The 26926-nt window shown below is 35.9% G+C and overlaps 1 protein-coding gene across 2 annotated transcripts in view; it reads right to left on the bottom strand.

The window, feature by feature from the left end:
* ZFAND6 (zinc finger AN1-type containing 6) overlaps positions 1-26926 on the bottom strand; it is a 70293-nt gene that overhangs the window by 30431 nt on the left and 12936 nt on the right. Inside the window, exon 2 of one of the 2 annotated variants that reach the window (XM_058542216.1) lies at positions 5692-5852. The exons of the other annotated variant lie outside the window; for it this stretch is intronic. The gene's annotated coding sequence lies outside the window, so the exon portion shown is untranslated. The remainder of the gene's footprint in view (positions 1-5691; positions 5853-26926) is intronic. 2 annotated transcript variants of the gene reach the window in all.

Raw genomic sequence — 26926 nt, 5'->3', positions numbered from 1 at the left:
GATGCCCAAAATGATCGCAAGATTTTCAGAAGCTGATTTCTTTTTAGTTGAAACATCATACCTTGGGAAGAGGAATAACAAATACATTGTGGAAAGAGGCATGACTATAAATCACTGCAAAAAAACTATTATATACACAGGGACAACTTGATGTATAGTATGGCTGGTGAAAAGAACAAAGAACTGAAAATCTTAAAGTTGGTTCTGATTCTGCCACTTCTTAGATAAATGGTCAGCCTCAGGCTCCTCATATTAAGATAAGTTCTTTTCTAATTCATAGGATTTGGGTGGATAAAATGAAACAGTGATTGTGAAAACACTTTATAACCCATAAACAGCAATATAAAGCTCAGAATTAGATGGCTTTTTAAAGTCAAACATCTGAAGTTCATCATGACAGGGAGAGCTGCCAAGTATCAGGTATTTAATAGTAGCTGCAGTCGTAAGGCCAAAACTCCTTATTTACTCACAGCTCGCAAAGGGCAGGTACATAAAAGGCTTCCCTGCCACATAAACAGTGATCATCTGTTAGGAGATCTCAGAATACATCTCACTTCCTACTGATATGACACAACTTTCTTGATCAAAAGTGTGAGGGAATGGTTTCTAACATCCCTCTCTCAAAAGTTTATAAAAGGATGCATCCATTATTCTGGAGAACTGCCAAAAAAATTTACTAAGTGCTTATTATTAGTATTTATAATTGTCAGGGAAGCATAAAAGCAAGTATGTGGTCTCATCGGAGGAAAGAATCCTATGTGCCTGGAATATAGGATGGTGGGAACTGATCCTAGAAAGAGAGTAAGGCCACATCATGAAGTCTTTGTATTCATGCTAAGGAATCTAAATTTAAACCTGTAGGCAATGGGGAATCCTATCACTCTAGAATGGGAAAGGAGGGTTTAACTAAACACTTCACTACCATTTTTTATATACCTCAGGTCGTTCTGAAAAGGATGTAAGGTGACTTTAAAAAAATGCTGTATGACATCAGAAGTAAGCAAAAATAGCCAATCCAAGGAAAAATAAGGAGAACTCAGGTATATCGTCAATAAATAAAATGCATACCTAAAAAGGTATATTTGCTAATTAGAAGCCATTCATTTGATCCTATTCTTCCTAGCAGCCAATGCAAAGGATATGAATAGTTAAGAGGTATAATATTCAAAACAAAAACAAAATCAATTACTCACGAGAAGTACAATTAATCTTGACTCAGATAACATAAGAGCATTTTATCTATAGTTTATAAGCAGAACACAATGTGATATGGTCAACAATATCTATAAGGTAAAATATAAGTTTCTGAGGTTGTTTATTGGTACCATCTTTCAATATAAACCAATAGTTTCATAGCCAACTTCAGTTAATAGGCAATCTACAAGGAGCCAGAGTCAAAAATAAAATCTTAAAGCATCTAAGGGTATGCATGGACTTATCAGGCATGCCTATCATTCAGGCAATCCTTCAGTAAGTTTACTGCTCATAACCATGCTTATTTCTCATAATTATGTGTTCTATCAATGATTGCTGAGGCAGAGGGCAGGAGTGGGGAGAAAACTGAGATGGTAGATTGGGTCAAACACCTCTTCTTTAAGCAGAACAGTTCCTCTTTAGTATTTTTACATATCAGGTTTCTGTAAAAGATTTCACTTGAACAAAGGGATTCAAATGGCTAAAACAAATACTGAAAATCCATTCTAAATTCCTGATTAAGAGCATACTCACAATGCTCAACAGTAAGCCAATCTGGGGTATGATTGACAGACTATCACGAATACTTGAGAGCATAACTAGGCCACCAGTTAGGCAGCCACTCCACCTCTAAATTAAGATGCTCTGAGCAGGTATCCACAGGACACCATTTCAACTTCAGTTCTCCAAACCTTTTCCCTAAATTAAAAAATCAGATCAGAAAACTACATACTTAGATACGTATTAGTAAGCACTCATCGAAAATGTTATTAGCTCTTATTATTGTGTACTAGGCCCTGTGCTAGGCACTTTATATGAATTATCTCATTTAGTTCTCATCTTATTTACATGTTATTGTTAGTGCTGTCAAGTCAATTCCAACTCCTAGCGACCCCATGTACAGCACAGCGGAAGCCTGCTTGTCTTTTTGTGCCATCCTCTCATCTTTCAGTGTTATATCAGACAACGCTCCACTGCTATTCACAGGGTTTTCATGGCCAGTTTTTTCGGAAGTGGGCAGCCCGGTCCTTCTTCCTAGTCCAGAAGCTCAGCTGAAACCTGTCCACCATGGGTGACCTTGCTGCTATTTGAAATAGTGGTGGCACAGCTTTCATCACCACAGCAACATGCAGCCACCCCAGTATGACAACCAACAGGTAGTGTGGTTCCCTGACTGGGAAATGAACCTGGGCCATGCTGGTTAACGGTGCCGATTCTTAACTACTAGACCACCAGGACTGGCTGTATCTATATGAGGAAGGTAATATTATCACCCCTCCCCTTGCTTTTTAATCAGTTAAAGAAACTGAAATCAGACATGCCAATCATTGTTCCTTTGTTAACATTCCCTTTTAATACAATCTGTACCGTGTACAGCTCTTAGCTCTTGCTGCTCTGTCAGTACTGTGGGATAATACCTCCAGATGAGCTAATTAGACCTGGGTGAAAACCTGACCCAACGAACCAATCTAAAATCGGGGGTGCAGGTGGGAAAGAGGTAGAATATCAAACTCATAAAAAGATAGCAAGGCTGTAAACTTCTTGCAATTCCATAAGATTTTTCATAAATCTTTTTAATAATCCCCCTTGTTTCTTCCTTTAGTTAGAATGGATATCTGTTCCAATGTGTTCCTGTCCCTGATTAGAATCCAGTGAACAGTGAGTTCTTTCAGAACATAAAACCATGGTTTCCACTTCTTGGTATACCCTCTAACACCAAATATTTCTAAACACACAGTAAGAGTGATGATCAGTGCTGAAATCCAGACTGCTTTTAGTTTTTAGTAGGATCATCCCAAACAGATCCTCTTACAATAAAACCACTGATACCTAGTCCTTCTTGAAAAACTTTAGATTAATGTACCACTTATAATACTGCCAGTCTTTCAAAAGTGCTTCTAGATTAGAAAGCACTCCACCAGCACCTGAATGTAAAATATGGCTCACTTGAAGCCAAGAAGCAGTCCCTACTGACAGAACTCAATACCTGCAGCACTGCTTAACCCACCCATCCATGCCTTCATTTACAAATCACATTATAATGATTTTTGTAAACTGCCTAAAAATCACTTTACCTAAAATCCAGAGAAAATATACCTAACCTTCACCAAAATTCTTCAAGAAATATTTTTGCTTCCTTTCCACTTCCTCTGTGGAGTTACATCTGAGGCAAGAGCCAACCTTCCATGTTCCAGACAAACAGAGCTGTGTGTCATCAAGAAATGTCATGTTTAATGTAAATACATTACCTAGATTCAAATCCAACCATCTAGAACAGCACTGTCCAATACACTAACTGAAAATACCCTACTTTGTGATTTCCAAATTCTTAATCCTAAGGCCTGAAAATCTATTACTTTGAGGATTTAGAATATGCCACTTAATGTTCCTCCTCTCAAAGAAGCAAAACTTTAAAAATAATAGTAATATTTTTCAAGTACTGATGGCTCACTTAACCTCACAAGACCCCATATTAGGTAGCAAATTACTACTATATCTATTTTATGGATTAGAAAACTGAAGCACATAAAGGTTTAAATTATCTGCTCAATATCACACGGCTGTTAAAGGGATAGTTAGGATCTGATTCCAGGCAGCCTGACTCTACAGCCTGTGTATTTAACCATATTACAAAGCCTTACACAGCCCAGAACTCTGTGTTAAAGCATACTGCAAAATTCAACAGTAAAAGAAGCTAAAACACATTTATAATCTAGGCAAAACTCTGTCCCAGAAATGGGTACACGATCAATGAGAAGCCTATGTGGTAAGGTAAAGGGTAGGGCAGGACTGATGGGACAGAGTATTATGTATGGTGCTCACATACTCCTACATGTACTTTCTAGCCCAGTAAAGGCAATTAGCTCCTTAGCACTCTTCTCTACCTGCTTGGTAGAAGAGTAACATAACACACGAAGAATCATCTCAGAGAGAAAAAAGGAGAAATGGAAATTGGGACCAATTTACCATCATGCAATCTCCCCCAAATCCTTTATGGTTTTAAAAGCTTCTCTCTTTCCTATTGTGTCCTTTCTGCCTAATCTCATCTTAAAACTCAAAGTTTCATTAGTATGTTCTAAGGGCTTCACTCCCCTTGAATTTTATTTTTGACACTAATTAAAAAAGAGAGGAAGGAAGAGTATTGGAGTACTGTAAACAAAATAGCAGCACCAAATTAAACTCGGCTCTACAAGTGAAATGCCAAATGACTAACTGGAGAGTTAAATCTCATATTCCAGACCTTAAACCTTCATTAAAGTGAGACTTGTCATCATTAAACAAGAAGATTATAATAATTCTTCTTTAGAGCTATTGAAAGATTAGGAACTAGATAACCCCATGGAGACTCAGATAGTGCTGTTTATCTTCTGACCAATCCAGAAAGGAAAAAAATTGGGCAAACTAAAACCTTGAGTTTTTCACTACTTTTGAATGCAACTACATATATCTCCTTCATTTCTGCCATGTACCCTTTGACTACTTTCCTAAGAATATTCATATTCAGTGTATATTCTTCATATACTTTCTAAATATCTTCTCACTCACTGATTCTAAAGACAATTTTGATTTTCCTTCAGCCAATATATTTGTGATGTGAAAGAGAAAGTAAGTTCATCTTAGTGCAAATAACATTCATGCTACTCCATGTCTCCCTAAACAGCTAACAAGATTTTATGAATCTTTATCCACATGCTCATCATTTTGCTCAAGGCAGCGTCTTACATTTCAATCATCTCATGTATACAAACCATGCATTCCTCTAAGGGGGGAAAATATTCAATTAAGAGTCTTACTCCCAAATCCATGAAGAAAAAACAAGGGAGGGAGGAGTAGGAAAAAACCACCACCCCCGCCCCGCAACTGATTCTTCAGGTGGTAACTTTTAGTAAAAGAAAAAGAAGTTTTTTTCTTCAATAGGTATTTATAAAGCACTTCTAAAAACAAAGTTGGCAAGTTTGAAAGACTTCCAACTGCATTTAGGAATCAAGAGTTCCTTTATTTTGAAGTATACACTCTCTCTGATTAAATAGAGCTATCTTAAACATTATTAATTATAATTTAAATTATTAAACTATTTCCAAGAGCAATTTTCAATATTAATATCTAAAATCATATTCCCCAAATACATTTTTATGGTTGTTGAGCCAAAATATTACTTTAAAAAGTCTGAAATGAACTGCAAAATAAACAGCAATCTAAGGAATTATAATCTTTTGCTTCACAATAACATGAGTAATGCAGATTCCAATGCTTAGAGTAACTGTGAAAAGATGCATGGTCACTAATGATATTTTAGTTATTAAGTGTTATTCTCAAAAATACACCCTAAATGAAAATCTACCACTTACTCCACCCTCAGTATCTTACCCACCAGAAAAAAACAGACCCTAAAAAATGCCTCATCATGATTTAAGTGTATCTTCAAGCACTTTAGATTTAAAAAATTTTAAGTTACTATGCCCAGTTACATAGGGTTACAGGCTAAAGTCTACTCACACAGTTGAGGTTGATGAGCAAACAGCTGTCCTGTATCTTGAGACAGACATTAGCTTCCTGCCTTCCCTATCCTCATAAGCAGCTACTTAAAGTTTGAGTTTTATGCAAGAAAACATTTTAAAGCCTTCAGTGTTTTACTGCAGCAGACTTCAGATTCATTCCTGTAACACATTTAACATGAAACAGAGTTGAGACAGTTAAAATTAACTATGTACATTTTAAATGTCTAAAATTTTAAGGAGTGCTTTCACTATTATAATAGCTACTAGTTACATAAAAAGGGTTGCTGAGGTAAAATTAAGAAATAAAAACATTTCATTTGGTATTTAACACCAATGTATAATATATCAATATGTAACTTTAATATATAGATTTTTCTTCACCTGGCCACAGGCTAGGTGAGCAAGGTAATCATTTATACCCACCAAAGTAAGCAAAACTAGGTATTTTCCTAAAGCTTAGCTAATTTTTCTAGCATAAACAGCCACCAACTAAAGAACAACTTTTACAAACAGACAGTCAATGGCGTGACTTCAGTGTCCTAAGAATATCCCTTGGGAGCCTCTTGATTGGGGAGAATGAGATTCTTGGTCCTGTTGTGACAGGATGAGGAGTCATATTTCTGAGATTTACTATCAAGGTTTATAGCACATTTTCCCACCTATTCAATTTTCTACAGTACCATTATTGCTACAGGTTAACCAAGTGTTAGAAGGCTTGTTTGGAAAAGAAAGCTGCATTCCATCAAAATGTCCTAGAATATACCCAGATAACTACTTTTCACTACATGTACAATATTGCCCTCAATTTCTATAGTAAATTTTAGGAAAAGCTTTAGGATTTCACAAACAGAGTAAATTTACTATTTAAATTAACAATATGGCTTAAAAACACCACGAGAAACAGCATCCACTCAAATTTCACTGATTAATTTTTAAGTATTATTTAATGTTGAAATATTTATTGCACATTTGCTATGCTATAAAAGATGACCAAAGGTTTTAGGCTTCATTCAAAATAATTCAAATGTTTCTTTATAATCTACTTATTGTCTACATGTAAATGATTTAAGAAGTAATTCAAAATCTCATAAAAGTTGTAACTTGATAGAATAATTTTCACACAAGTTAAAATATTTGTCCCAGAGTCTAACTGTGCTTCAGTAGAACTTACTGAAACTTTCCGATTTTCACCACAGGTTTAAATGAGCCTAAAATACAACACAATAGCTAAAAAATAAATTGTACCAATCTTGGGCTGTAAAACAGATGCATGCTTTCTGTAAAATAATAATAATAATTAGCTAAAGAGAGATTATGGTGTAATAGACAGCACCCCGAGAATTTTACATGCACACTTAATCTGCATTCCACCCTAAAAGGTAGATGCAATTATGACCACTCTTTACAGATTATCGAACTGAAGTTTGGAGATATTAGGAATTTGTTTAAGATCACAGAGCTAATAAGTGGCAGAGATAGGACTTGAATCCGATTTATCTCCAAAGCCTGGTGCTCTTAAGCATCAACCCAGATTATGGACAACAGCAATCTATCATACTGATCAAATCATATCTAGAACTGATATCTGGATTTGGTACCCTATGTTAAGTGTGATATTGATAGACGAGTGTTATCAGGAAGCCAACAGGATAGTTATAAATTCAGGAAAGCCATCTCTTACAACAAACGCCTGTTAGAAAGGGGAGTAAGGAACCTCAAAGATAAAAAAGGAATGCATTTTTAAGGGCTGTTAAAGAGAAAAAAGAGCAGGCTTATGTCATGAGGCACAAAAGTACAGAATTTGAAACAATGTGTGCAAGTCTCAGAAGACAAATTCCAGTTCAACACAACATTTTCTAATGATAAGGAATCCAACAGCTGGAACAGACTCCTTCCTATATTACTGAGTTTGTGTAATTAAATATTTAACTCTCAACCACTATAGTTATAATCAATTTAGGTAAAATTAACAAAGAATGTTAAAATTCTTTGTGGATGAAAGTTTGATGAGGAATAGTATATACTGAGTCTCAAAATATCTCCCCACAAATTACTTATTATGAAAGGAAAATAATAACTTTTGAGTGGAAGAACCTGGCAGATACCACATTAACCAGAAGATCAGAGTTAGTATTACTGATAATGGGACAAACGGACATGTGCCTCCTGATGCAATGCACTGAGAAGCACACACCACTAATGTAGCATTCCTGTCAAAACCACATTTCCTAAATTTAATCACAAGGACACATTAGACAAATCCAAATTGAGGGAGATTCTATAAATAAATGGTCTGTCACTCTTCAAAAATGTCAAGTCACAAAAGACAAAGAAAGGCTAAAGAAATGTTCCTGATTAAAGGAGAATAAAGAGACATGACAACTAAACACAATGAATGATTCTGGGTTGGATCCTGGACTGGAAGAAAAATTATTAAAGAACATTATTGGGAAAAATAGAGAAATCTGAACATGGACTGCGTATTAGAAAACTGTATTATATCAGGGTTAAATTTCCTTAATATGATAACTGAAATGTCCTTGAAAAGATGAGAATGCCCTTGTTCTTGGAAAATATACATATAAGTATTATATGGTAAAGGAACATGATATATGCAACTTATTCTCAAACAGTTCGGAAAAAAATAATATGATAAGAGAATTACAGAGCAAATGTGGCAAAACGTCAACAATGGGTGAATCTTGCCAAGGGGTATTTGTGAATTATTTGTATTATTAATGCAACTTTCTATAAATTTGAAATTATTTCAAAATAAAACCTGAGAAAAATAAATATTTGAACCTGATGTTCTAAGGATTCCAGATACCTAACAACAACAAGCGAGCCATATTTCCTATCTTATCTCCGTACACTCAAACTCCAATCCAAAAGCAATTTAAACTGATTTGTGATTACCTATTCAATGAATTATAAGAAATAGTGCTCTCGTTTAAAACATCAAATCCAAGTGCTAAATGACGCGTGCTATTCCACTGATGACAAGGTGTGACTCAGTGGATCTGAGTCCAGTGAATGTCTGCCTGCTCCCAATCTTGTTATTCTATTGTAACCTTCCCCAAACTACACTGCAGTCAAAAAGACAAACTTCTCCAATAGAGCACTGCTCTTCTTCAACTGGGAATGCAAAAGGTGTGTCTCCTTACTAACAACTCCAAATTAAGTCAATTTTTGGTTATGCCAGGTAGCAAAGCAGAACCAAAGCAAGAGATAATGAGTGATCAATAATATATAAGGAAAATACTAAAAAAAAGTCACCCCAAGCAAAATTCTATAATGCCAATAAAAAGCCAATGAAGCACTCATTTACTACAGAGCACCTGGAAAAGACAAGATAACAATGTTAATCACTGAGAGGCTATAACACACAAATGGATAACACACAAATATTTCAGTGGCATAAAACCATAAAATAAATTAAAGCGACGGAAGAAAGAAAAGAGGGAGAGGAAAAAACAGAAAAAAAAACAGAGAGAATATGAATGAAAGAAAATATGTAAGAAAGGAGAAAATCCTGATGGTCACACATCACCATTCTAATTTCAAGTTCTCCTTCCTCTCCAGTTTATATTTTTTTCTTCTACATTTTAACTTCTGTTTATCTTTTATTGTCTTCTACCTCACCTGCTGTAAGAGTCTGTCTTTGTAAGTACACTAATTATTTGCATCTTATGCCCATACTCCATTTTTTTTAATGGTCAAGCAGCCCAGAACAGTATTCTATTAGGAAAATCTCACAAACAATTCACCTTGGTAAGGACTGAAATGATAGAACACATCACCTAGCTCATAGTCTAACAGAGGAGGAGGAAGGAATTAGAGGGGTAGATAGCCAGCAAAATTGAAGCCAGAGCTGGACAAAGTTGACAGGGGAAGAAAAGATGCAGTTTAGTCTCCTATACTAATCTGGATATACTCTCTATCAGGTATACACAACCTATAGCACAATATTTACTGGTACTTTAGTTAATGCCAGATCAGAAGCTCTGTTACTAAGCTCCCCTTCTTCCAGAAAGGCTCTATATCAGATTAGTCTTTGTAACCCAAAAGCACCAAACCCTACCTTGTTTAAAGAAGTCATTTTAATTTTAACAAGTATTTGCAGAATGCCCAACTGCAAAACAAGCAGTTATTTTATCCCAATCCCAATCCCTGCCTTCTCTCCCATTTTCTGAGGTAGCATGTTGTCAAACCTTCTACTTCAACAGATCTACCTACTAGCTCTCCAAACTTTTCCTCTGATCTCAACTCAAACTCCAGTTCTCTGAATGCTGCAGGTAGATGCTATCGTAAAAAAAGGATGAGAATAACCCAGTGAGAATGAAACTTGACCAACTCAAATCTGAAATTTAAGCCAATTTTAAACCTAAAATTCCTAATTTAAGAAATGTGTATACGGACATTTGTATGTATACATACAATACAGGGAGGGCAGGGAGTGAGTTTTCAGGCATCTCTTGCTTCTAAATCAACTCTACTCTATACTGCCAAGGAGATTATAACATAAACATATGAGTCAGCAAATATAGTTCACTTCACAGGCTTCATTAAATCATTAAGCCAGATCAACATGGTCCGCAGCTGAATTTCCAGCAACCTCCTAATATATGCCATTACAAATCTTAAACCTTTATCTGTAGCTTCTTCTCTATTTCCCTTAACTCAAATTGTACCACGTAGGTCCCAACTTGGAGGAGAAAGGAGATGATATAGACAGAAATGAAAAAAGGCTCCAAACAATAAAACTTAGTATAAGACAGAAATACTAGGGGGTAAGGGACAGGAAGTGTTGCAAAATAGCCATGGTTCAACTAGTCCATTCAAAATTTAGTATGTCTTGTAAATGCAAGTTTTAAATAAGGAATACTATTTTAGAAGAGGTTTTAGTTAAGGGAAAAGGCAGTAGCTTTTTTCGGGGGCAGGGGGAGATCAAGAATAAAATAGAAGTATAAAGAATAAAAGAATTATAGTTGGCAATTCAACTCTTTCCCTGCAATAAATTTCACTCTTTTGGTTTAATATAGATTTTTCTATCTTCCCTACCAAAACTAAGAAAGAAAGCCTTGCATTTAAACTAGAACAAAGGTCCCACTCCTAGGTATTTTACACACATGTCCTCAAAAGATTTGTACTCCAATGTTCATAGTGGCCTTATTTATAACAGCCAAGAACTGGAAACAATCCAAATGTCCATCAAACAGTGAATGGACAAAATTGTGATATATCCACAAAATGGAATACTATTCAGCATAAAAAGAAATGAACTACCGATGAATATAACAACATGGAATCTCCAAATTATTATGCTAAGTGAAAGAAGACAGATACAAAAGACTGTATAATGTATGATTCAATTTATAAGAAATGCTGCAAAAAGCAGCTGTGACAGAAAGCAGATGCAGGGACGAGGAGTAGGAGGTGAGATTAAAGGGACACAAGGTAACTTTCTGGGGTGATGGAAATCTTCTATGTCATGATTACAGTGGTGGTTACACAACTATATTCATTTGTCATAACTAAAACTACACACTTAAAATTAGTAATTTTTATGTATGCAAATTTACCTCAATAAAGCTGATTTTTTAAAATAAAATAGGACAGAGTAGAAACAGCCATTTTGATTAAAAATATTACTCAGAGTTATATCTATGCTAGGTAAAGGATAAGTATTACAAGTTTGAGTTACACCAAGAGGAGCCACATAACTGATGAGTTCAAGTTTCTGCAAGTATCAGTTTTCCACTAAGTAATTATTTTATTTTTTATATCTTGAAATAATTTTCTAAATAATTATCCTTGTTTAGCTATAGCAGAGAAACAAACTTTTCCCTTTCTTACCTTCTCTCTATATCCACTTCTTACATCATTTCAATATCTTGAAAAGGATTTGGTACCTTGAACAAGATCAACTTGGATTTATTTTAATAACATTATTATTTTACAATAAGCATAAAGCATGAATTGGAGCTTGAATATGTTCATCACCAATTTTTAAAGTTATATGTGTGGGGAAGCTGATAATTCTGACACATTCTACTAAACATTATTTGCTAGTCCTAGATTTTTAAGTATAACTGACATTAATTTATTACATTTCAACAAAAGACACCTCCCAAATAAAGGAAGCATAGCTTATTCCTTTCATCAGGAATCACTTCTGAATGTTTCCTAATTCTTTGGAAAACACAGAGAAAGCAGTTTCCCCACACTTCCTTGCTCAATCACTCAAGTTATGTTACAAAATAACTCATGTTCCCACAGAATTTTCAATTTCTAAGAACTTCCATTTTTAAAAAAAAGTCCTTCTCTTGAAAAGATTAGTAACTAGTATTTAAATATAAAACCTAAAGATTAACTTATAGTAAATTGGGTAATTTGAGGCCAAGAGACTTCTTCAGAGAATTTAAAAGACTTTAAAAGTATTTTTAAGAAAAATCATTTCATTTAAAACATTTTTACTCATTTACCACAAAGTTAAAATGCTCAAACTAGTAGCTATTTTTTTAAAAGAGTAGCCTTTCAATTTAAACAATTTTTCTCAATTCTATTAGTATAATAGTTATATCAATGCTGCCAAGATAAAATACTCCAAGGTAAACATCTTCAATGAACCCATTCACTCATTGCTGACAACATATATGCAGAGCTGTGAGGGATACAAAAATATAAGACACAAATTCAGCCTCAATGAGTTAGGTGGGGTCCTTTTCCCATAACTCTTACTATTTAGAAGTTTAAATAAATTACAATGTTACTACCCATCTAATAAAATATTAATATTGAATAACTGATATGTTCTAAATACTATGTTCAGTTTATTATAGTCTGTTCAATGAGAATACACAGTTGATTAAAAAAATTTTTTTTGCTACAACCATCAAACCATTTTTTCCCCTGTAAATCCTCTTGCATTTATGCTGGTTAACAGTTATCTTGCATATAAATACTATATGTTGCAAGTGGGATAAATATAAATGGAGAAAACTAAATATAAAACCACTCCTATTTAGAAACAAAGCACATGTTAATACACAAGTTACTTTCCTGGTCAAAGTTAGGCCATGTAAGTCAGCCCATTACATTTGATAACACTCAACTTTAGGAGCCATTTGTCTTGCTCACCACTGTATTTCTAGTATCTGGCACACCTGCACAGAACAGGTGTTCTAGGCACTCAAATGTTTATACAATTGATTTGATTAACACTTGACTTGCATTTATCCACATCACAAAAAAAATCCTAAACCCCTATATATCAACTATAAGAAATCCAATCACCCACGTAAAAATCAAATTACCAGAGTCTTTTCCATCTTTAATTTTTAGGATCAATCAGGGAATACTTTAGCAGTGCAGAACATACTAATCTGGTTTAAATTCGCTCTTTCCCTCCTTTCAGGCCATTAAACAGTCAGCAGATTAATCTATGAACAATCTAAAACTAGCATGCCAGATGACAAGCCCATGTTTAAGACTTTCTAATTTGTACTATATCAAGAATTTAATAGCACCCATAGGTCATTTAAGAAAGACATAACAAAAACTGTATTCAAGTACAATCAAAGTAGTCTCTCTTTCACATCATTAAAACATTCTAAGTGTGTATTTTCACTACTTCTAATGCTGAAAAAAGCACCACTAATTTGACTAATTTTCAAGTCTCCCTTAATTAGGAAAAAAAGTATAAAGCATATTTGCTTTAAAACTACTTAGGAGTCAACTCCTGAATCTGCACTGACCTCGTTTCAACACCACATAGAGATCATTTTGATAATTTAGGTTCCTATGTTAGTGATACTTGACATAACTTGTCTGGCAGGCCTAAATCACTCATTCCAAGATCAGGCTTTTCTCTTCCGTTTCTATGTGTAGTTATAAAACACAAAATAAATTGCTAGGCACCATACTCTTTGAAGCCATTTAGCATTCAGCTGAAAATTATTTCCACTTCATCAACAATGGACTCTGTAACAGCTCCTTACTTATTGGTCTTAAATCTGCTGGATGAAGTCCAACTGGATCCAACATTGGCCTCAATGTATTGCTAGGAAGTTCAAGTCCCAACGATCTGCCTTTAGTCAGCCAGAACCAAAGACCAAGGAGAGTAAGATTCAAAATATCAAGAGATAAGCAAGTTTGAAAAGTCAAGCGTTTTCCTGGATTTCCTGAATCCACTAAACAGGCATTTCCCTATATAACCTTTACAGCAGCGTTTCTTAAATACATGGATTAACGGCATCAGAAAATTGCAAACTCCTAGGTCCTTCCCCATACCTAATGAATTAATTTCTGGAGGTTGAGCCCAAGGATTAGCACTCTTTAAACAAGCTCCCAAGGGATTCCTAGATTCACGTTTGAGAACCACTACTTTAGGTACACTGGGAAATATTATTTTAGCATACAACACAGTAAGTACATATTTACAGCTGAAAAGAAAATGGTTTCAAATTACTGTAAAGGTGATAATTGTAGAATAATTTAGGTCACTTAAAATTAGGTCAAAGGATGCATCTCAAAAGAATCTGTTAAAAAACAATAGTTTCCCACTATAAGCTTTGGAGAACCACTATTTAAAATTTTAGCAAATGCTTTTCGTTGGCTAGGCATAAAAAACGTGGTCAGGGGGCTGGCCCTGTGGCGCAAGCAGTTAAGTGCACACGCTCTGCTGCGGTGGCCCGGGATTTGCTGGTTCGGATCCCGGGCGCGCACCAACGCACCGCTTGTTAAGCCATGCTGTGGCGGCATCCCATATAAAGTAGAGGAAGATGGGCACAGATGTTAGCCCAGGGCCAATCTTCCTCAGCAAAAAAGAGGAGGATTGGCATCGGATGTTAGCTCAGGGCTGGTCTTCCTCACCAAAAAAAAAAAAGGAAAAAGAAAACAAAAAAAAAAACGTGGTCAGTACTAACTATAGTAGCTGGTAGGGAACAAGTGGTTTTACGTTTTCACCATTTAGTAAGCATAATAACTAAAATAAGGGTAGTATTAATACAGAGATTTCCTACTCAGACACTGGGGCAAAAAATTTATCAGTAAAATTTGGGGGAGGTGGAGGTTAAAGTAGGCAGGAGGAATTTATCAAGACGAAAAGTCTTGAACTAATATAGTACTCTACTCCTGGGGTGATAATCGTCCATTTTATATGCTTTGCTCTGAATTGCTGGAGACACATTGTGATATAACAGAAAAAGAGCACAGAGATTTCCAATTTCAAGATTAGAGTAAAAAGTTTCGCTCAAAACTCATGCAGTAACTCAAGGAGAACAAGAAATAGGAATACAAACTCTTTCTTCAGTGAAACATGAGACAACTGTAATGCTGAACTGCAACATATTTATGACATGGTGAGTGACTGAAGGGATGGCAAATGACTTAGCAAAGGGAAGAAAAGCCAAATCTAAGTAACTAGTTGAGGGGAAAGGGATCAATATAGCATGCGCCATTTGTCCTAAGGAAACCTGGAAGTTGTTAGGAAAATGAAAATTTGTATAAAGAGAATTTAGATCTCTCCTCTACTCACCAAGCCCCCACCCCAAATGAAAGAGTTCAAACAGCAAACAGAAAAGAAGTTTCTCAGGCAAAATAGTGCATGCAAATGGAAGGATCGGAACCACCATATCTTGAAAGCCTCCTTGTAGTAAGCACTGTACTAGGAACTTTATATACCTTCTCAAAATTATCATAGGTTTAAGGAGTTATAATTTTTAGCATATTACATTTAAAGCATGTATGCAATACATACTTCTCAAAATCTTGGAGATAGACATTTAGCTCATTCAATTTATGGAAAATGTCTGCCTTATAATCTAAATGGCAAAGCCAGTCCTCACTGATCTCACTCCACTTTGGGTACCACAGCTATAGATGAAGTGGTCACACAGGGCCAAATGTAGTTGTACAACTAAGGTTCTTGCAGATCTGTGATATAAAGTGGAAAAGCTGTGGCAACTGGGGGAAAAAAAGAGAAAAAGAATAACTTTTGGAGAGAAAAAATCCCTGGCTTCACTCTCTCTGCCTCAATTATTTCCAGAGGGTAAGGACAAATCCACATGAGAATACTGTCAGTGCTACCCTCCTATACTAATAGAAGAGACCAAGCAAGCCGTTCTTCACCCAGAGGGCTATTTCTCATAGAGAACTGAAAATTTTATAAGCTTTCCCTGGTTTCTTCCTTTTTTCATAAAATAGGTAACATATGCAACATGTACACAAATGTTTGACTTCATACAACAAAGTTACAATATATCTACTATGCCTATATTATTCCAAGATGTTCATATTTAGCAGAGAATGTGAACTTCTAAGGTTAACGTGGTTTCTTTTCTTTTTTTTTTTTTGTGAGGAAGATCAGCCCTGAGCTAACATCCATGCCAATCCTCCTCTTTTTTTTGCTGAGGAAGACTGGCCCTGAGCTAACATCTATTGCCAATCCTCCTCCTTTTTTTTCCCCCAAAGCCCCAGGAGATAGTTGTATGTCATAGTTGCACATCCTTCTAGTTGCTGTATGTGGGACGCCGCCTCAGCATGGCCCGACAAGCGGTGCGTCAGTATGCGCCCGGGATCCGAACCCGGGCTGCCAGTAGCAGACCACGTGCACTTAACCGCTAAGCCATGGGGCCAGCCCCCCATGAGGTTTCTTTTCCTGCTTTTTCTAAACTTCTAAAAAACCAACCACTACGCAATAAAAGTTGCCATCAAAAAGATGGAATGCCCTTTCAGAATACATATTCTGATTAGGCAAATGTAAATTACGAAATAATTAGACCTCATGGGATTATGATCATTTAAAAATGCTTAGCTGTGGCTAACACCTTATAGAAACTGGGGTACAATTATCTTGCTACCTACATTCTACGTACTTTGAACATTACTTAATACCTTTTCATCTCTTCTATTCTAACTGTTTAAGAAGCTGGCTCTAACAAATGACAGGCAATATACAAAATATTTTACCTACAGTACTAAATAATTCTACCTCTTCTTATCAATCAACACTGTTTCCTTTCTCTCTGCTAAAAAAACTGATAGTCACTTAGATTCATCTAACTTGCAAGATTTCTGGCTAGTATGAAATATGTTTGTCTTCCTAAAGTTATTTATATATATTATTTGTTTTGTTTTAAGATGTACCATAAACTTGAAATCAAATGACCACAACCACCAAGCCAAGATATCATTCTCTTCCTACTAATAAACACCTTGAATTATGTAGCTTTCTTATTTTGAGTTAAGGTACTAAAAATATAAAAGTTTCTATTCCAACCTGTCAACTGAAAAATTACTGTAAATGATTTGGTCTGAACTTGAGAAATAAGTTTGCTGCATTATCAAGAGTAAAATTTTAAATTCAAGAATTTTATCATCTGTTAACATCAATGGTCACAGTGAAGTATTAAATATATGTATTTAAAATTGGGATCCGTTTCTTATTAGAGACAATGAAGAACAAACCAAGGATATTGATGACAAATCAGCAGTCCTCTGTGCTATTTTTCTCTAAAATGTTTCACTATTGATTTTCATGGGAAGCAAGACAGCTCATTTTGTGAAAGCAATTGGACAAGGAGTCCTGGTAACCCATTTCCTTCAAAGGGATATTTAATTATTCTGAGAAAACTATCAAAATTATTAGAAGAATAAAATATAGCTTGAAGTTTAGTCATATACAAACCAGCAATTAAACATCTAGATTCATCAAATTCTTGTGATGCTCCCTCCCTTGTCATTTACACTTCTCTAGTTTCATGTGCATCCCCCTTGACCCATTCTCTAATAAAAAAAATCACCTTAATAGGTTACTATACACATCTTACTGACTAAAAAGACAAAATAATACTAATGAAATCTTACTTTGCAAGTATTTTCTTTGAGGACTTCTCTTCCTCCTACTTGCCAAATGGGGTGACACCTATGGTGACCAAATCTTCTAAATCAAAACCTAGGATGTGTGATCTAACAAGATAGAATATTTAACAGAAAAACATGTACCTCTGGAGAGGGTGCAGAAAAGAGGCAGATATATCAGACTACCCTCAAATTTTTGTACTGCTTCCAAGTATGTGACCCTGTATTTTACGGATGCCAAGTTTATTTCTGAAATATTCCAAAAGTTTGGAAGGCCAATAAAAAATATTTGAAAACTGGGATGCCCAAAGATGTAAGGCTCCTGGCACTGTATCTCAAAATCCCATCACCTGCTATTTGTCTTTTTTTTTTCTTTCTTTCTTTGCTGGGCAAGATTCTCCCTGAGCTAACATCTGATGCCAATCTTCCTCTTTTTTTTTTCTTTTTTCCTTTTTCCTCCCCAAAGCCCCAGTACATAGTTGTATATTCTAGTTTTAAGTCCTTCTAGTTCTTCTATGTGAGCCACCACCACAACATGGCTACTGACGGACGAGTGGTGTGGTTCCATGACCAGGAACTGAACCTGGGCCACCGAACCAGTGAGAGGGATGAACTTTTAACACCTAGGCCATCAGGGCTAGCTCTATTTGTCTTTCCATGTACAAAGTTCAGGTTTCAAAGCTCTAACTAACAGCTCTAAGCAATGTCTCCCAAATACAACTCTAGCTCAGACCTTTCTCCAGAGTTCTTTTTGCTAACTGTCTACTAGAAATTCACTCAGATGTCTCATCAACTCTGCAAGTAAAAAGACTATGAAGTGACAGTGGGGCAGGACAAACCAAGAGAAGCTAGTAGCTAACTTGGAGTAGCAGAACGAGAATAGAATAGAATTGAGAGGGTTCATGATAAATGCTTTACCAGCACTGTCTCTTCTAATCTTCACAATATCCCTTATAGGTAGGAAATATTATCACCTCCATGTTAGAGACAAGGAAACTGAGGCTTAGTGAGATTATGGAACTTAGGTCAAACAGCTAGTAAGTGGTAAAGCAAGGATTTGAACCCAGAGTATGAGTCCAAAGCCCAAGCACCCATACATGCTAAAACCTCAACAAGAGATGAGATGTAGATTCTGGTGAGCTGTGGTCACTGGTTAATTCAAGAGGCATTTCTTGAGCACCAAGCATGTGCCAGATACTGGGGATACAAAAAAAAAAGATGATCTGGATTCAAATCCCTGCCTTACCACCTAATAGCTATATAACCTGAGTAAGTCTCCAGCTTACTCTCAAATGATTCAGAAAAAAAAAAATGCATATATTTGTACATACACATACACGCGTGCACACACACACACACACACAAAGAGACACAGAGAGAGACTATGATAAAGCAAATGGGACAGAGCATAACAGCTGAGAATCTAGGAAAAGGAAACGAAAGCTCCTTGTACCATTCAAGCAACTTCTATGTAAGTTTTGAAATTCAATCAAAATAAAAAGTTACAGAAAAATTCATAGAGGCATCAAAACATAAAATTATGTGATTTTCTCTGGTAGCATTCAGCAGATCAGGTTTAGAAGCAGAGTATATAAATGGCAGAACTGTTCCAAGATTAGAAGCTAAGAATACTGCAAAGAAAAGTGCTTGAAGCAGAAGACAAACTCAGAAGCAGGGTGGGGTGGAGTGGGGGAAGCATGGTCCAATCCTCACAAAACCCCTAGAAAGCTAGAACTCGATCAATTTCTATCATTTGACACTCACTGAAGTAACAATGAATAATCCTTTCTGTATTCCTCTGTCAATCTCTCTTCCCTTTCCCAGGAAGTCATTTGAAAGTGATCTTAGGATCACAAACCCAAGGTTCAGGAAGATTAGTAAAATTACTTACATTACCATGGAGCTTCAACAACAACCCTGGCAGTCTCCCTGCCCGGAATTTCTTTCCTTCTCTAATAAGCAAATCTGAATGGCAAGATCATGCTCTGGTGTGAGACTTGCCAATTTGAATAAAGGCTCTGCCACATAACCAGCTGTTTGACTTTTGCCAAGTGGTCTAACCTTTCTCTGCCTCAGTATCATCATGTGTGAAACAGGGACAATAATAACACCCACCTCATGATATTGTTGTGAGGACTTTAAAAGTTAATGTGGGAATAAAGGGGAACTTCCTCAAGTTGATAAAGAACATCTACAAAAATGCTCCAGCTAACATCATACTTAATGGTGAGAAACTTGACGCTTTCCCACGAAGATGAGGAACAAGGCAAAGATGTCCCCTCTCACCATTCCTTTTCAACATCATTCCCAAAGTACTAGCTAATGCAATAAGACAAGAAACAAAAATAGAAGGTATACAGATTACAAAGGAAGAAATAAAACTGCCTTTGTTCACAGATAACGTGATTGTCTATGCAGGAAATCCAAAAGAGTCAACAAAAAAACTCACAGAACTAATAAGTTATTATAGCAAAGTTGCAGGATATAAGGTTAATACACAAAAGTCAATTGCTTTCCTATATTCCAGCAATGAACAAGTAGAATTTGAAATTCAAAACATATACTACTTATATTAGCAGCCAAAAAAATGAAGCACTTAGGTATAAATCTAAGAAAATATGTATATAACCTATATGAGGAAAACTACAAAACTATGCTAAACAAAATAAAAAAGAACTAAATAGAGAGAGATGCCATGTTCAAGGATAGAAAGACTTAATATTATCAAGATGTCAGTTCTTCCAAAATTGATCTACAGATGCAATGCAATCCCAATCAAAATCCCAGCAGATATCAACAAACTGATTCTAACGTTTATATGGAAAGGCAAAAGGCTCAGAATAGCTAACATAATATTGAAGAAGAACAGAGTTGGAAGACTGACACTACCCAACTTTAAGGTTTAGTATGCAGTACAGTAATTTAGACAGTGTCATACCGGCAAAAGAACAGACAGATAGATTAATGAAACAGACCAGAAAATCCAGAAATAAACCCACATAAATACAATCAACTGATTTTTGAAAAAGCAGCAAAGGCAATACAATGAAGCAAAGACAGTCTTTTCAACAAGTGATGTTGGAAAAACTAGACATCCATATGCACAAAAGTGAATCTAGACACAGACCTTACACACTTCACAAAAATTTACACAAAATGGATCATAGACCTAACTATAAAACACAAAACTTATAAAATTCCTAGAAGATAACAAAGGGGAAAACCTAGATTACAGTATGGCAATTACTTTTTAGATACAACACCAAAGGCTGATCCATGAAAGAAATAACTGATAAGTGGGACTTAATTAAAATTAAAAACTTCTGCTCTGTGAAAGGTACTGTCAGGAGAATGAGAAGACAAGCCACACACTGTAGGAAAATATTTATGAAAGATATATCTGATAAAAGATCCAAAATATACAAAAAACTCTTAAAACTCAACAAAAAAACACAATTCAATGAAAAAGTGGGCTAAAGATCTTAAACATCTCACCAAAGACATATAGATGGCAGATAAACATTTAAAAAGGTGTTCCACATCATATGTCATCAGGGAAATACAAATTAAAATGAGATACCATTCCATACCTATGAGAATGCTGAAAATCTGAATACTCTCAACATGAAATATTGGCAAGGATGTGGAACAACAAGAAACTCTCATTCATTGCTGGTGGGAATGCAAAATGATATAGCCACTTTGGAGGACAGTTGGTGGATTCTTACAATACTAAACCTACTCTTATTTTGTGATCCAGCAATCATGGTCCTTAGCATTTACCCAAAGGTCTTTGAACACGGATGTTTATAGCAGCCTTATTCCAACTGATACAACTCTGAAGCAACTAAGATGTCCTTCAGTAGGTGAATGGATCAATTAACTGTATTACATCCACAAAATGGAATACTGAGCACTAAAAAGAAAGCTCTTTATTACTCTTTCCACTGTACCATTTCAGGGTTGCTCCTTTTCAGGTGAAGAGAATAAAGCTTTTGCCATACATACATACACAGACACACATACACATACATACATACATATATACGGCTCTGTCACCAGGGCAGTCTCAAATATATCTAATCTTCAAGGGATGTCTCAGATTTTACTTTTTCTAATTTCCTGATTATTCTAGTTTACAGTGATCTTTCTCCTTGCGGGGCTTCCACAGCAACCACTTAACAAACCACAGTTTGGCACTTGGTAATATACAATACTGACTTACAGGACAGAATATTACTCATATCCCCTAATTTTGCCAAACAGTAAGTGAACTTTCTTCAGAAAAGGACCAGTCTTTCAGCACTTAGCAAACTCACCTGACTAGGTGACTAGGTCTGACTACCTGACTAGCCTCTATGCTCAGCACGATAAGAAATTTACTAATTGAAACAATTATTTTAGGCAATTAATGAGACCTTTTCAGTGTAGGTTTTCACTTTAAATAATCTGCCAAGAACAATTTCTCCTACTAAAAGTGAATGTATTTTATAAAGTTCTATAGCTACTAAGATTTGGTATTTATTGAGAAATAGATACACTATATATATTTAAAACAATTACCTAAAAATTTAAGAGGAGTTGTAACCACGGGCCCATTTAGAACCAATATGAACAGACTCCATGTCTTATCAACAAAGTGATTAAGGACTGTCTTTCAGAAATACTGCAAAGTCACGGAGCCAGGGCATGCGCAAAAGAAGAAATCCCAGAGAACTCAACAACCGGACACGACCGGAACTTGAAAGTCGGACACTTGATCAGAAGCAAGGGGTCCCTCATTCAGGAAGATCCAGTGTTAAAATTCCTTCACCATCTCATCAAAAATGTTTAGAGGGGGGGCCGGCCCGGTGGCGCAAGCGGTTAAGTGCGCGCGCTCCGCTGCGGCGGCCCGGGGTTCGCTGGTTCGGATCCCGGGCGCGCACCCACGCACTGCTTGGCAAGCCATGCTGTGGCGGCGTCCCATATAAAGTGGAGGAAGATGGGCACAGATGTTAGCCCAGGGCCGTCTTCCTCAGCAAAAAAAAGAGGAGGATTGGCGGATGTTAGCACAGGGCTGATCTCCTCACAAAAAAAAAAAAAAAAAAAAAAAAAAAATGTTTAGAGGGGCTGGCCTCATGGCATAGTGGTTAAGTACATGCGCTCCACTGCTGGCGGCCCGGGTTTGGATCCCGGGTGCGCACCGACGCACCACTTGTCAGGCCATGCTGTGGCGGTGTCCCACATAAAGTGGAGGAAGATGGGCACGGATGTTAGCCCAGGGCCAGTCTTCCTCAGCAAAAAGAGGACTGGCATGGATGTTAGCTCAGGGCTGATCTTCCTCACAAAAAAAAAAAGTTTAGAATCTCATCATAAAAGTTTAGAACCTCATCATAAATGTTTAGAACCCTGTCATAAATGTTTATAACCTTACCATAAATGCTTGAAGCCCACCAATCAAAACTTGTCATGCCAGCGTTTCCATGTGCCAGCCTGTTCTCCCTAACCTCTTAAATTTTGTCCCAAATCCTGAATCGGGGAGACAGGTCTGAGGGCACATACCCCTGTCTCCCTGCAGACCGATCTTGCAGAATAAAGCTGATTTTCCCCCCAAAAGTTGATTCCGTAATTAATTGGTTTTTTATTTATGCGCATCAGGCAAGAGAACCCCAATTGTGTGGTAACAAAGTGATTGTGAATTCTATTTACCAAAGCTCAGTAATAAATTCTTTTCAAATTATATTACATTATTATAATAAAAACATTATTATAACATTTAGAATCTATTAAATGAACTGTTTTGCATTTTTATTATTTAAAAAAATAGCAAAAGATTATTTTGGATAGAATATGCCAAATTAAAACCTTTGAGACTAGTATGGCATTTACTGCCTCTAAAAAACTTTAATGGTAAAACAAAATAAAACTTCTGCTTTTATAATGGGCAACTAAGAATTTTTATTAAAAGTTTATAATTAGATTAATCCTCAACTGTAGTCAATAACTCAATCCCTTCAAAGAAACAAATATTTACCTATATTTTCAAAAGTTCTATCCATTTGATCTTTTTCTTTTAACACGAAGTTGCTTTCAAAGCTATAGATGAAAAGGCTTTTTTTTTTTGGTCCAATGGAGGTCCTTTTGCCTTAAAATATGTTGGAAAGGGATAGCGGAGAGGGATAAAAGAGAAAAGAAATGAAACATTTGAAATGAAAATGATTCCAAATCAACTGTTTCTCAGTTTCCCTCAATCTTCTTTCTACCTGAGATTAGCTGCAGTAGTATTGAACTTTTTTGATGATATAATATTTGATGCGCAAGAATATATGTAGCCTATTTCTCTACCTGTAAGTTACTCAGTAGCTTATTTGACTTGTGTCCACAGGCAGATGCTTTATACACCTGGAGGCAGAAATGAACACAAGGTCCAGGTGAATAGCTACTTAAGGAGGTCATTAGCATTTCAAATAGTTCAGATAAAGTGTTTTCACACTTTGCCTAATCTTCCTCTTACACAGCTTGGTCCAAGCTGTTATTAAATGTGAGGAATTCAGCAGCTCTGAATTCAAAACTAACCACATACATAAAACTACTTGTATTTTTCCTATGCCTCATTCTTTTATTTTCTTAGATTCTGGGGATGCTAAACATCTTATATCATTTTGCAGTGTTTCAAAAAATTGTCAGAAATGCTTTTTTGAAAATGCTGTTTTCCTTAAAGCACTTTTAGACTTAGGCAACAAGTTTTGAGTATGTCCTGGAAAGAGGAAATGTAAATAGAGGATGAAATGGAGTATGGGAAAAAAAGGATGGAGTTAAGTAAGCAGGGGCCAGCTTAGGAAGGCACATAGTCAGTAGTTAAAAGAAAGGACTTTGGTCTGGCAAACTTCAAAGCCTGCTAATCACTTACCAGCTAAGGCAACCTTGGACAAATTAGTTAGCCTTTCTAAATTGTCTCAGTTGTTAAATGAAGGTTAAAAATACTTACTTCTTAAGGTTGTTTGGGGTCTACCTCAGACAATGTTACAGCACAGAATTAGCTGGTATTATTATTCACCCTAAGTAGTTAAGACAGTTCAAAGGGCAACAAGGAATCACTAAAGAATTTTAAGTGGGGAAAGACAGACCTGACTGCACAGTGAAGAAAGTATCACAGAAAGCCAAAACTGGGAGTGAAGATGGTTAAGAGGCTGTTTTAGTAATCTAAATGAGAAACCACGGTGTGGCCTGTGTTAAGATGGTGAGGGAAAAAAAGTGGACGGATTCTAGAGATACTAGAGATTTAAAATTGACAGGAAGTTGTGGCTAACTGGGGGTGAAGGAGAAGGAAGAATGAGAATGACACCCAGGCTCTGGCTAGGATTGTAGTACCAGCCATTACTGGGACAGGAGGGAAAAAAGGATTTGAGGGATACTGTTGAGAGGATAAAATAAGCAGTTAAGTTTAGCTTTGTTGAGTTTAACAGAGGTATGGAAGAAACATTTGTGAGTTGGATGAATATGGGTCTCAAGTGCAAACAAAAGATCTGGATTTAAGATACGGATCTTGGAAACACTAATATATATCCGACGTTAACTGAAGATATGGGATTGCAGACTACCCAAGAAGTATAGAGTGAGAAGAGTGTTAAGGTCAGAATCCTACGCAACTCCAATACTTAATGGTTGTAAAAAGAAAACATATGCAAAGGACAGAGATCACAAACAGGAAGAAGCCCAGGCAGGATCATTCAACTCATGAGAAGAGTTTCAAGGAAAAAGTACTCAATAGTGCTAAATTTTGCTGAGAAATCAAGTAAGTCCTCACAGAAATCCATGAGGGGGAGGAAGGGGGCGGGGAAGTACCCAGGGTGCTCATATTGGGGAGAAAAAAAAAGATACAGAGAGAGAGAGATGGACCTGCTTCCTTCTACCAAAACATCACTAACCACAAAAATGTTAAGTTCATTTTTCTAATGACATCCAAAAGCAGAAAATCAGATTCAGTCGAACAGGTTCATAGACACATCAGTTAATAAATAAGCACTTCCTAAGTTATCAAGAAAAAAATTACCTCCTAAAACATTTACCTCCTTTTATAAAAATGCCATAGAGGAAAAACACTGCAAAACTGTAAAGTCCCTCTATTATACAGAATAAAAAGACCTTCTAAACACTAAGCCACTGGGGTTCTATGTTCTTTCAAGTTTTACCAACTTACTGCCCATTAAAATTTTTCCTTATGTTAGGAGGACAAAAAAAAAATCACTGCATTCCCTTTGAATGGATACTAACAGTAGAGATTTTGAATGCATTTAATATCCCCTCTAGACCACTTTTCCAAAATAAAATAGAGCTATCACTATTCTTATCTTGTCACAGTACTAGGTCATTTACAGAGTTTTCTTCTCCCTCTAGAAAACTGGTTTCTACCCTCCAAGTGCAACCAATGTACTAAAACGATACTCCCTAGTTCTGTCAACCAGAGACGGGTCAGTAGTGACACGATTCAAGATTATTGTTTCTCAAAGTTCTAGTGTTCCCAGAGTACTAGAAGAGTACGTAAACCTTTACCTTGGGTACCCATTAAAATGTAGTCTACAGCCAAACTTGCAATGATTTTCACTAAAATTGTTATATTTAAAATTATCTTCATCTCTACCTGGTAGCAATAAGATTAATCTGTTAAGAAAAAAATTAAATACGTCTTCTCAAATTCAGAACAAAGGAAATATTCATGATATAAATATTTAAACACCAACACAAATTTTAAATAATCAAGTGAAACTCAAAACAACTGTTCTATTCATGAATAAAGTATTTATCTGTATAAATTCTGACACATCTAGCAAATTTAAATGCACTGGAAAATTATTATTAAAGAATTATTTCACTAATTAAAAGTGATGAGTTCTGTGGCCGACCCGGTGGTGTAGTGGTTAAGTTTGCATGCTCCTTCAGCGGCCCAGGGTTCATGGGTTCAGATCCCGGGTGCGGACATAAAACACCGCTCATCAAGCCATACTGGTGGCGTCACATATACAGAAAAAAAAAAAAAAAATAGGGGAAGACTGGCACAGATGTTAGCTCATGGCCACTCTTCCTCACCAAAAAAAAAAAAAAAAAAAAGGGATGAGTTCTAAGTTTTTCTCTTCTATTCTAAATGTTAAGAATACCCAAGTATCTGGAAAAATCAAACTCTTTAGCTATGACAAACAAAATAAACAGACATCAAAAAAATTTTTCCCTGAAACAAACACAATGATCAACATACCAACATTAGCTCTGAAAGTTAGATACTAAGTTATCAGTAAATTTAAATAAAAATTTACAGAAAATAAGTTCAGTTATTTAAATTGCAAAATGAACTAGACTATTTAATTCAAGATTATACATGCTCAACTAACGACTGC

This window comes from Diceros bicornis, chromosome 5, assembly GCF_020826845.1.
Source record: "Diceros bicornis minor isolate mBicDic1 chromosome 5, mDicBic1.mat.cur, whole genome shotgun sequence".
Classification (NCBI taxonomy): domain Eukaryota; kingdom Metazoa; phylum Chordata; class Mammalia; order Perissodactyla; family Rhinocerotidae; genus Diceros; species Diceros bicornis.
This window is presented reverse-complemented; position numbering and strand designations above follow the sequence as displayed.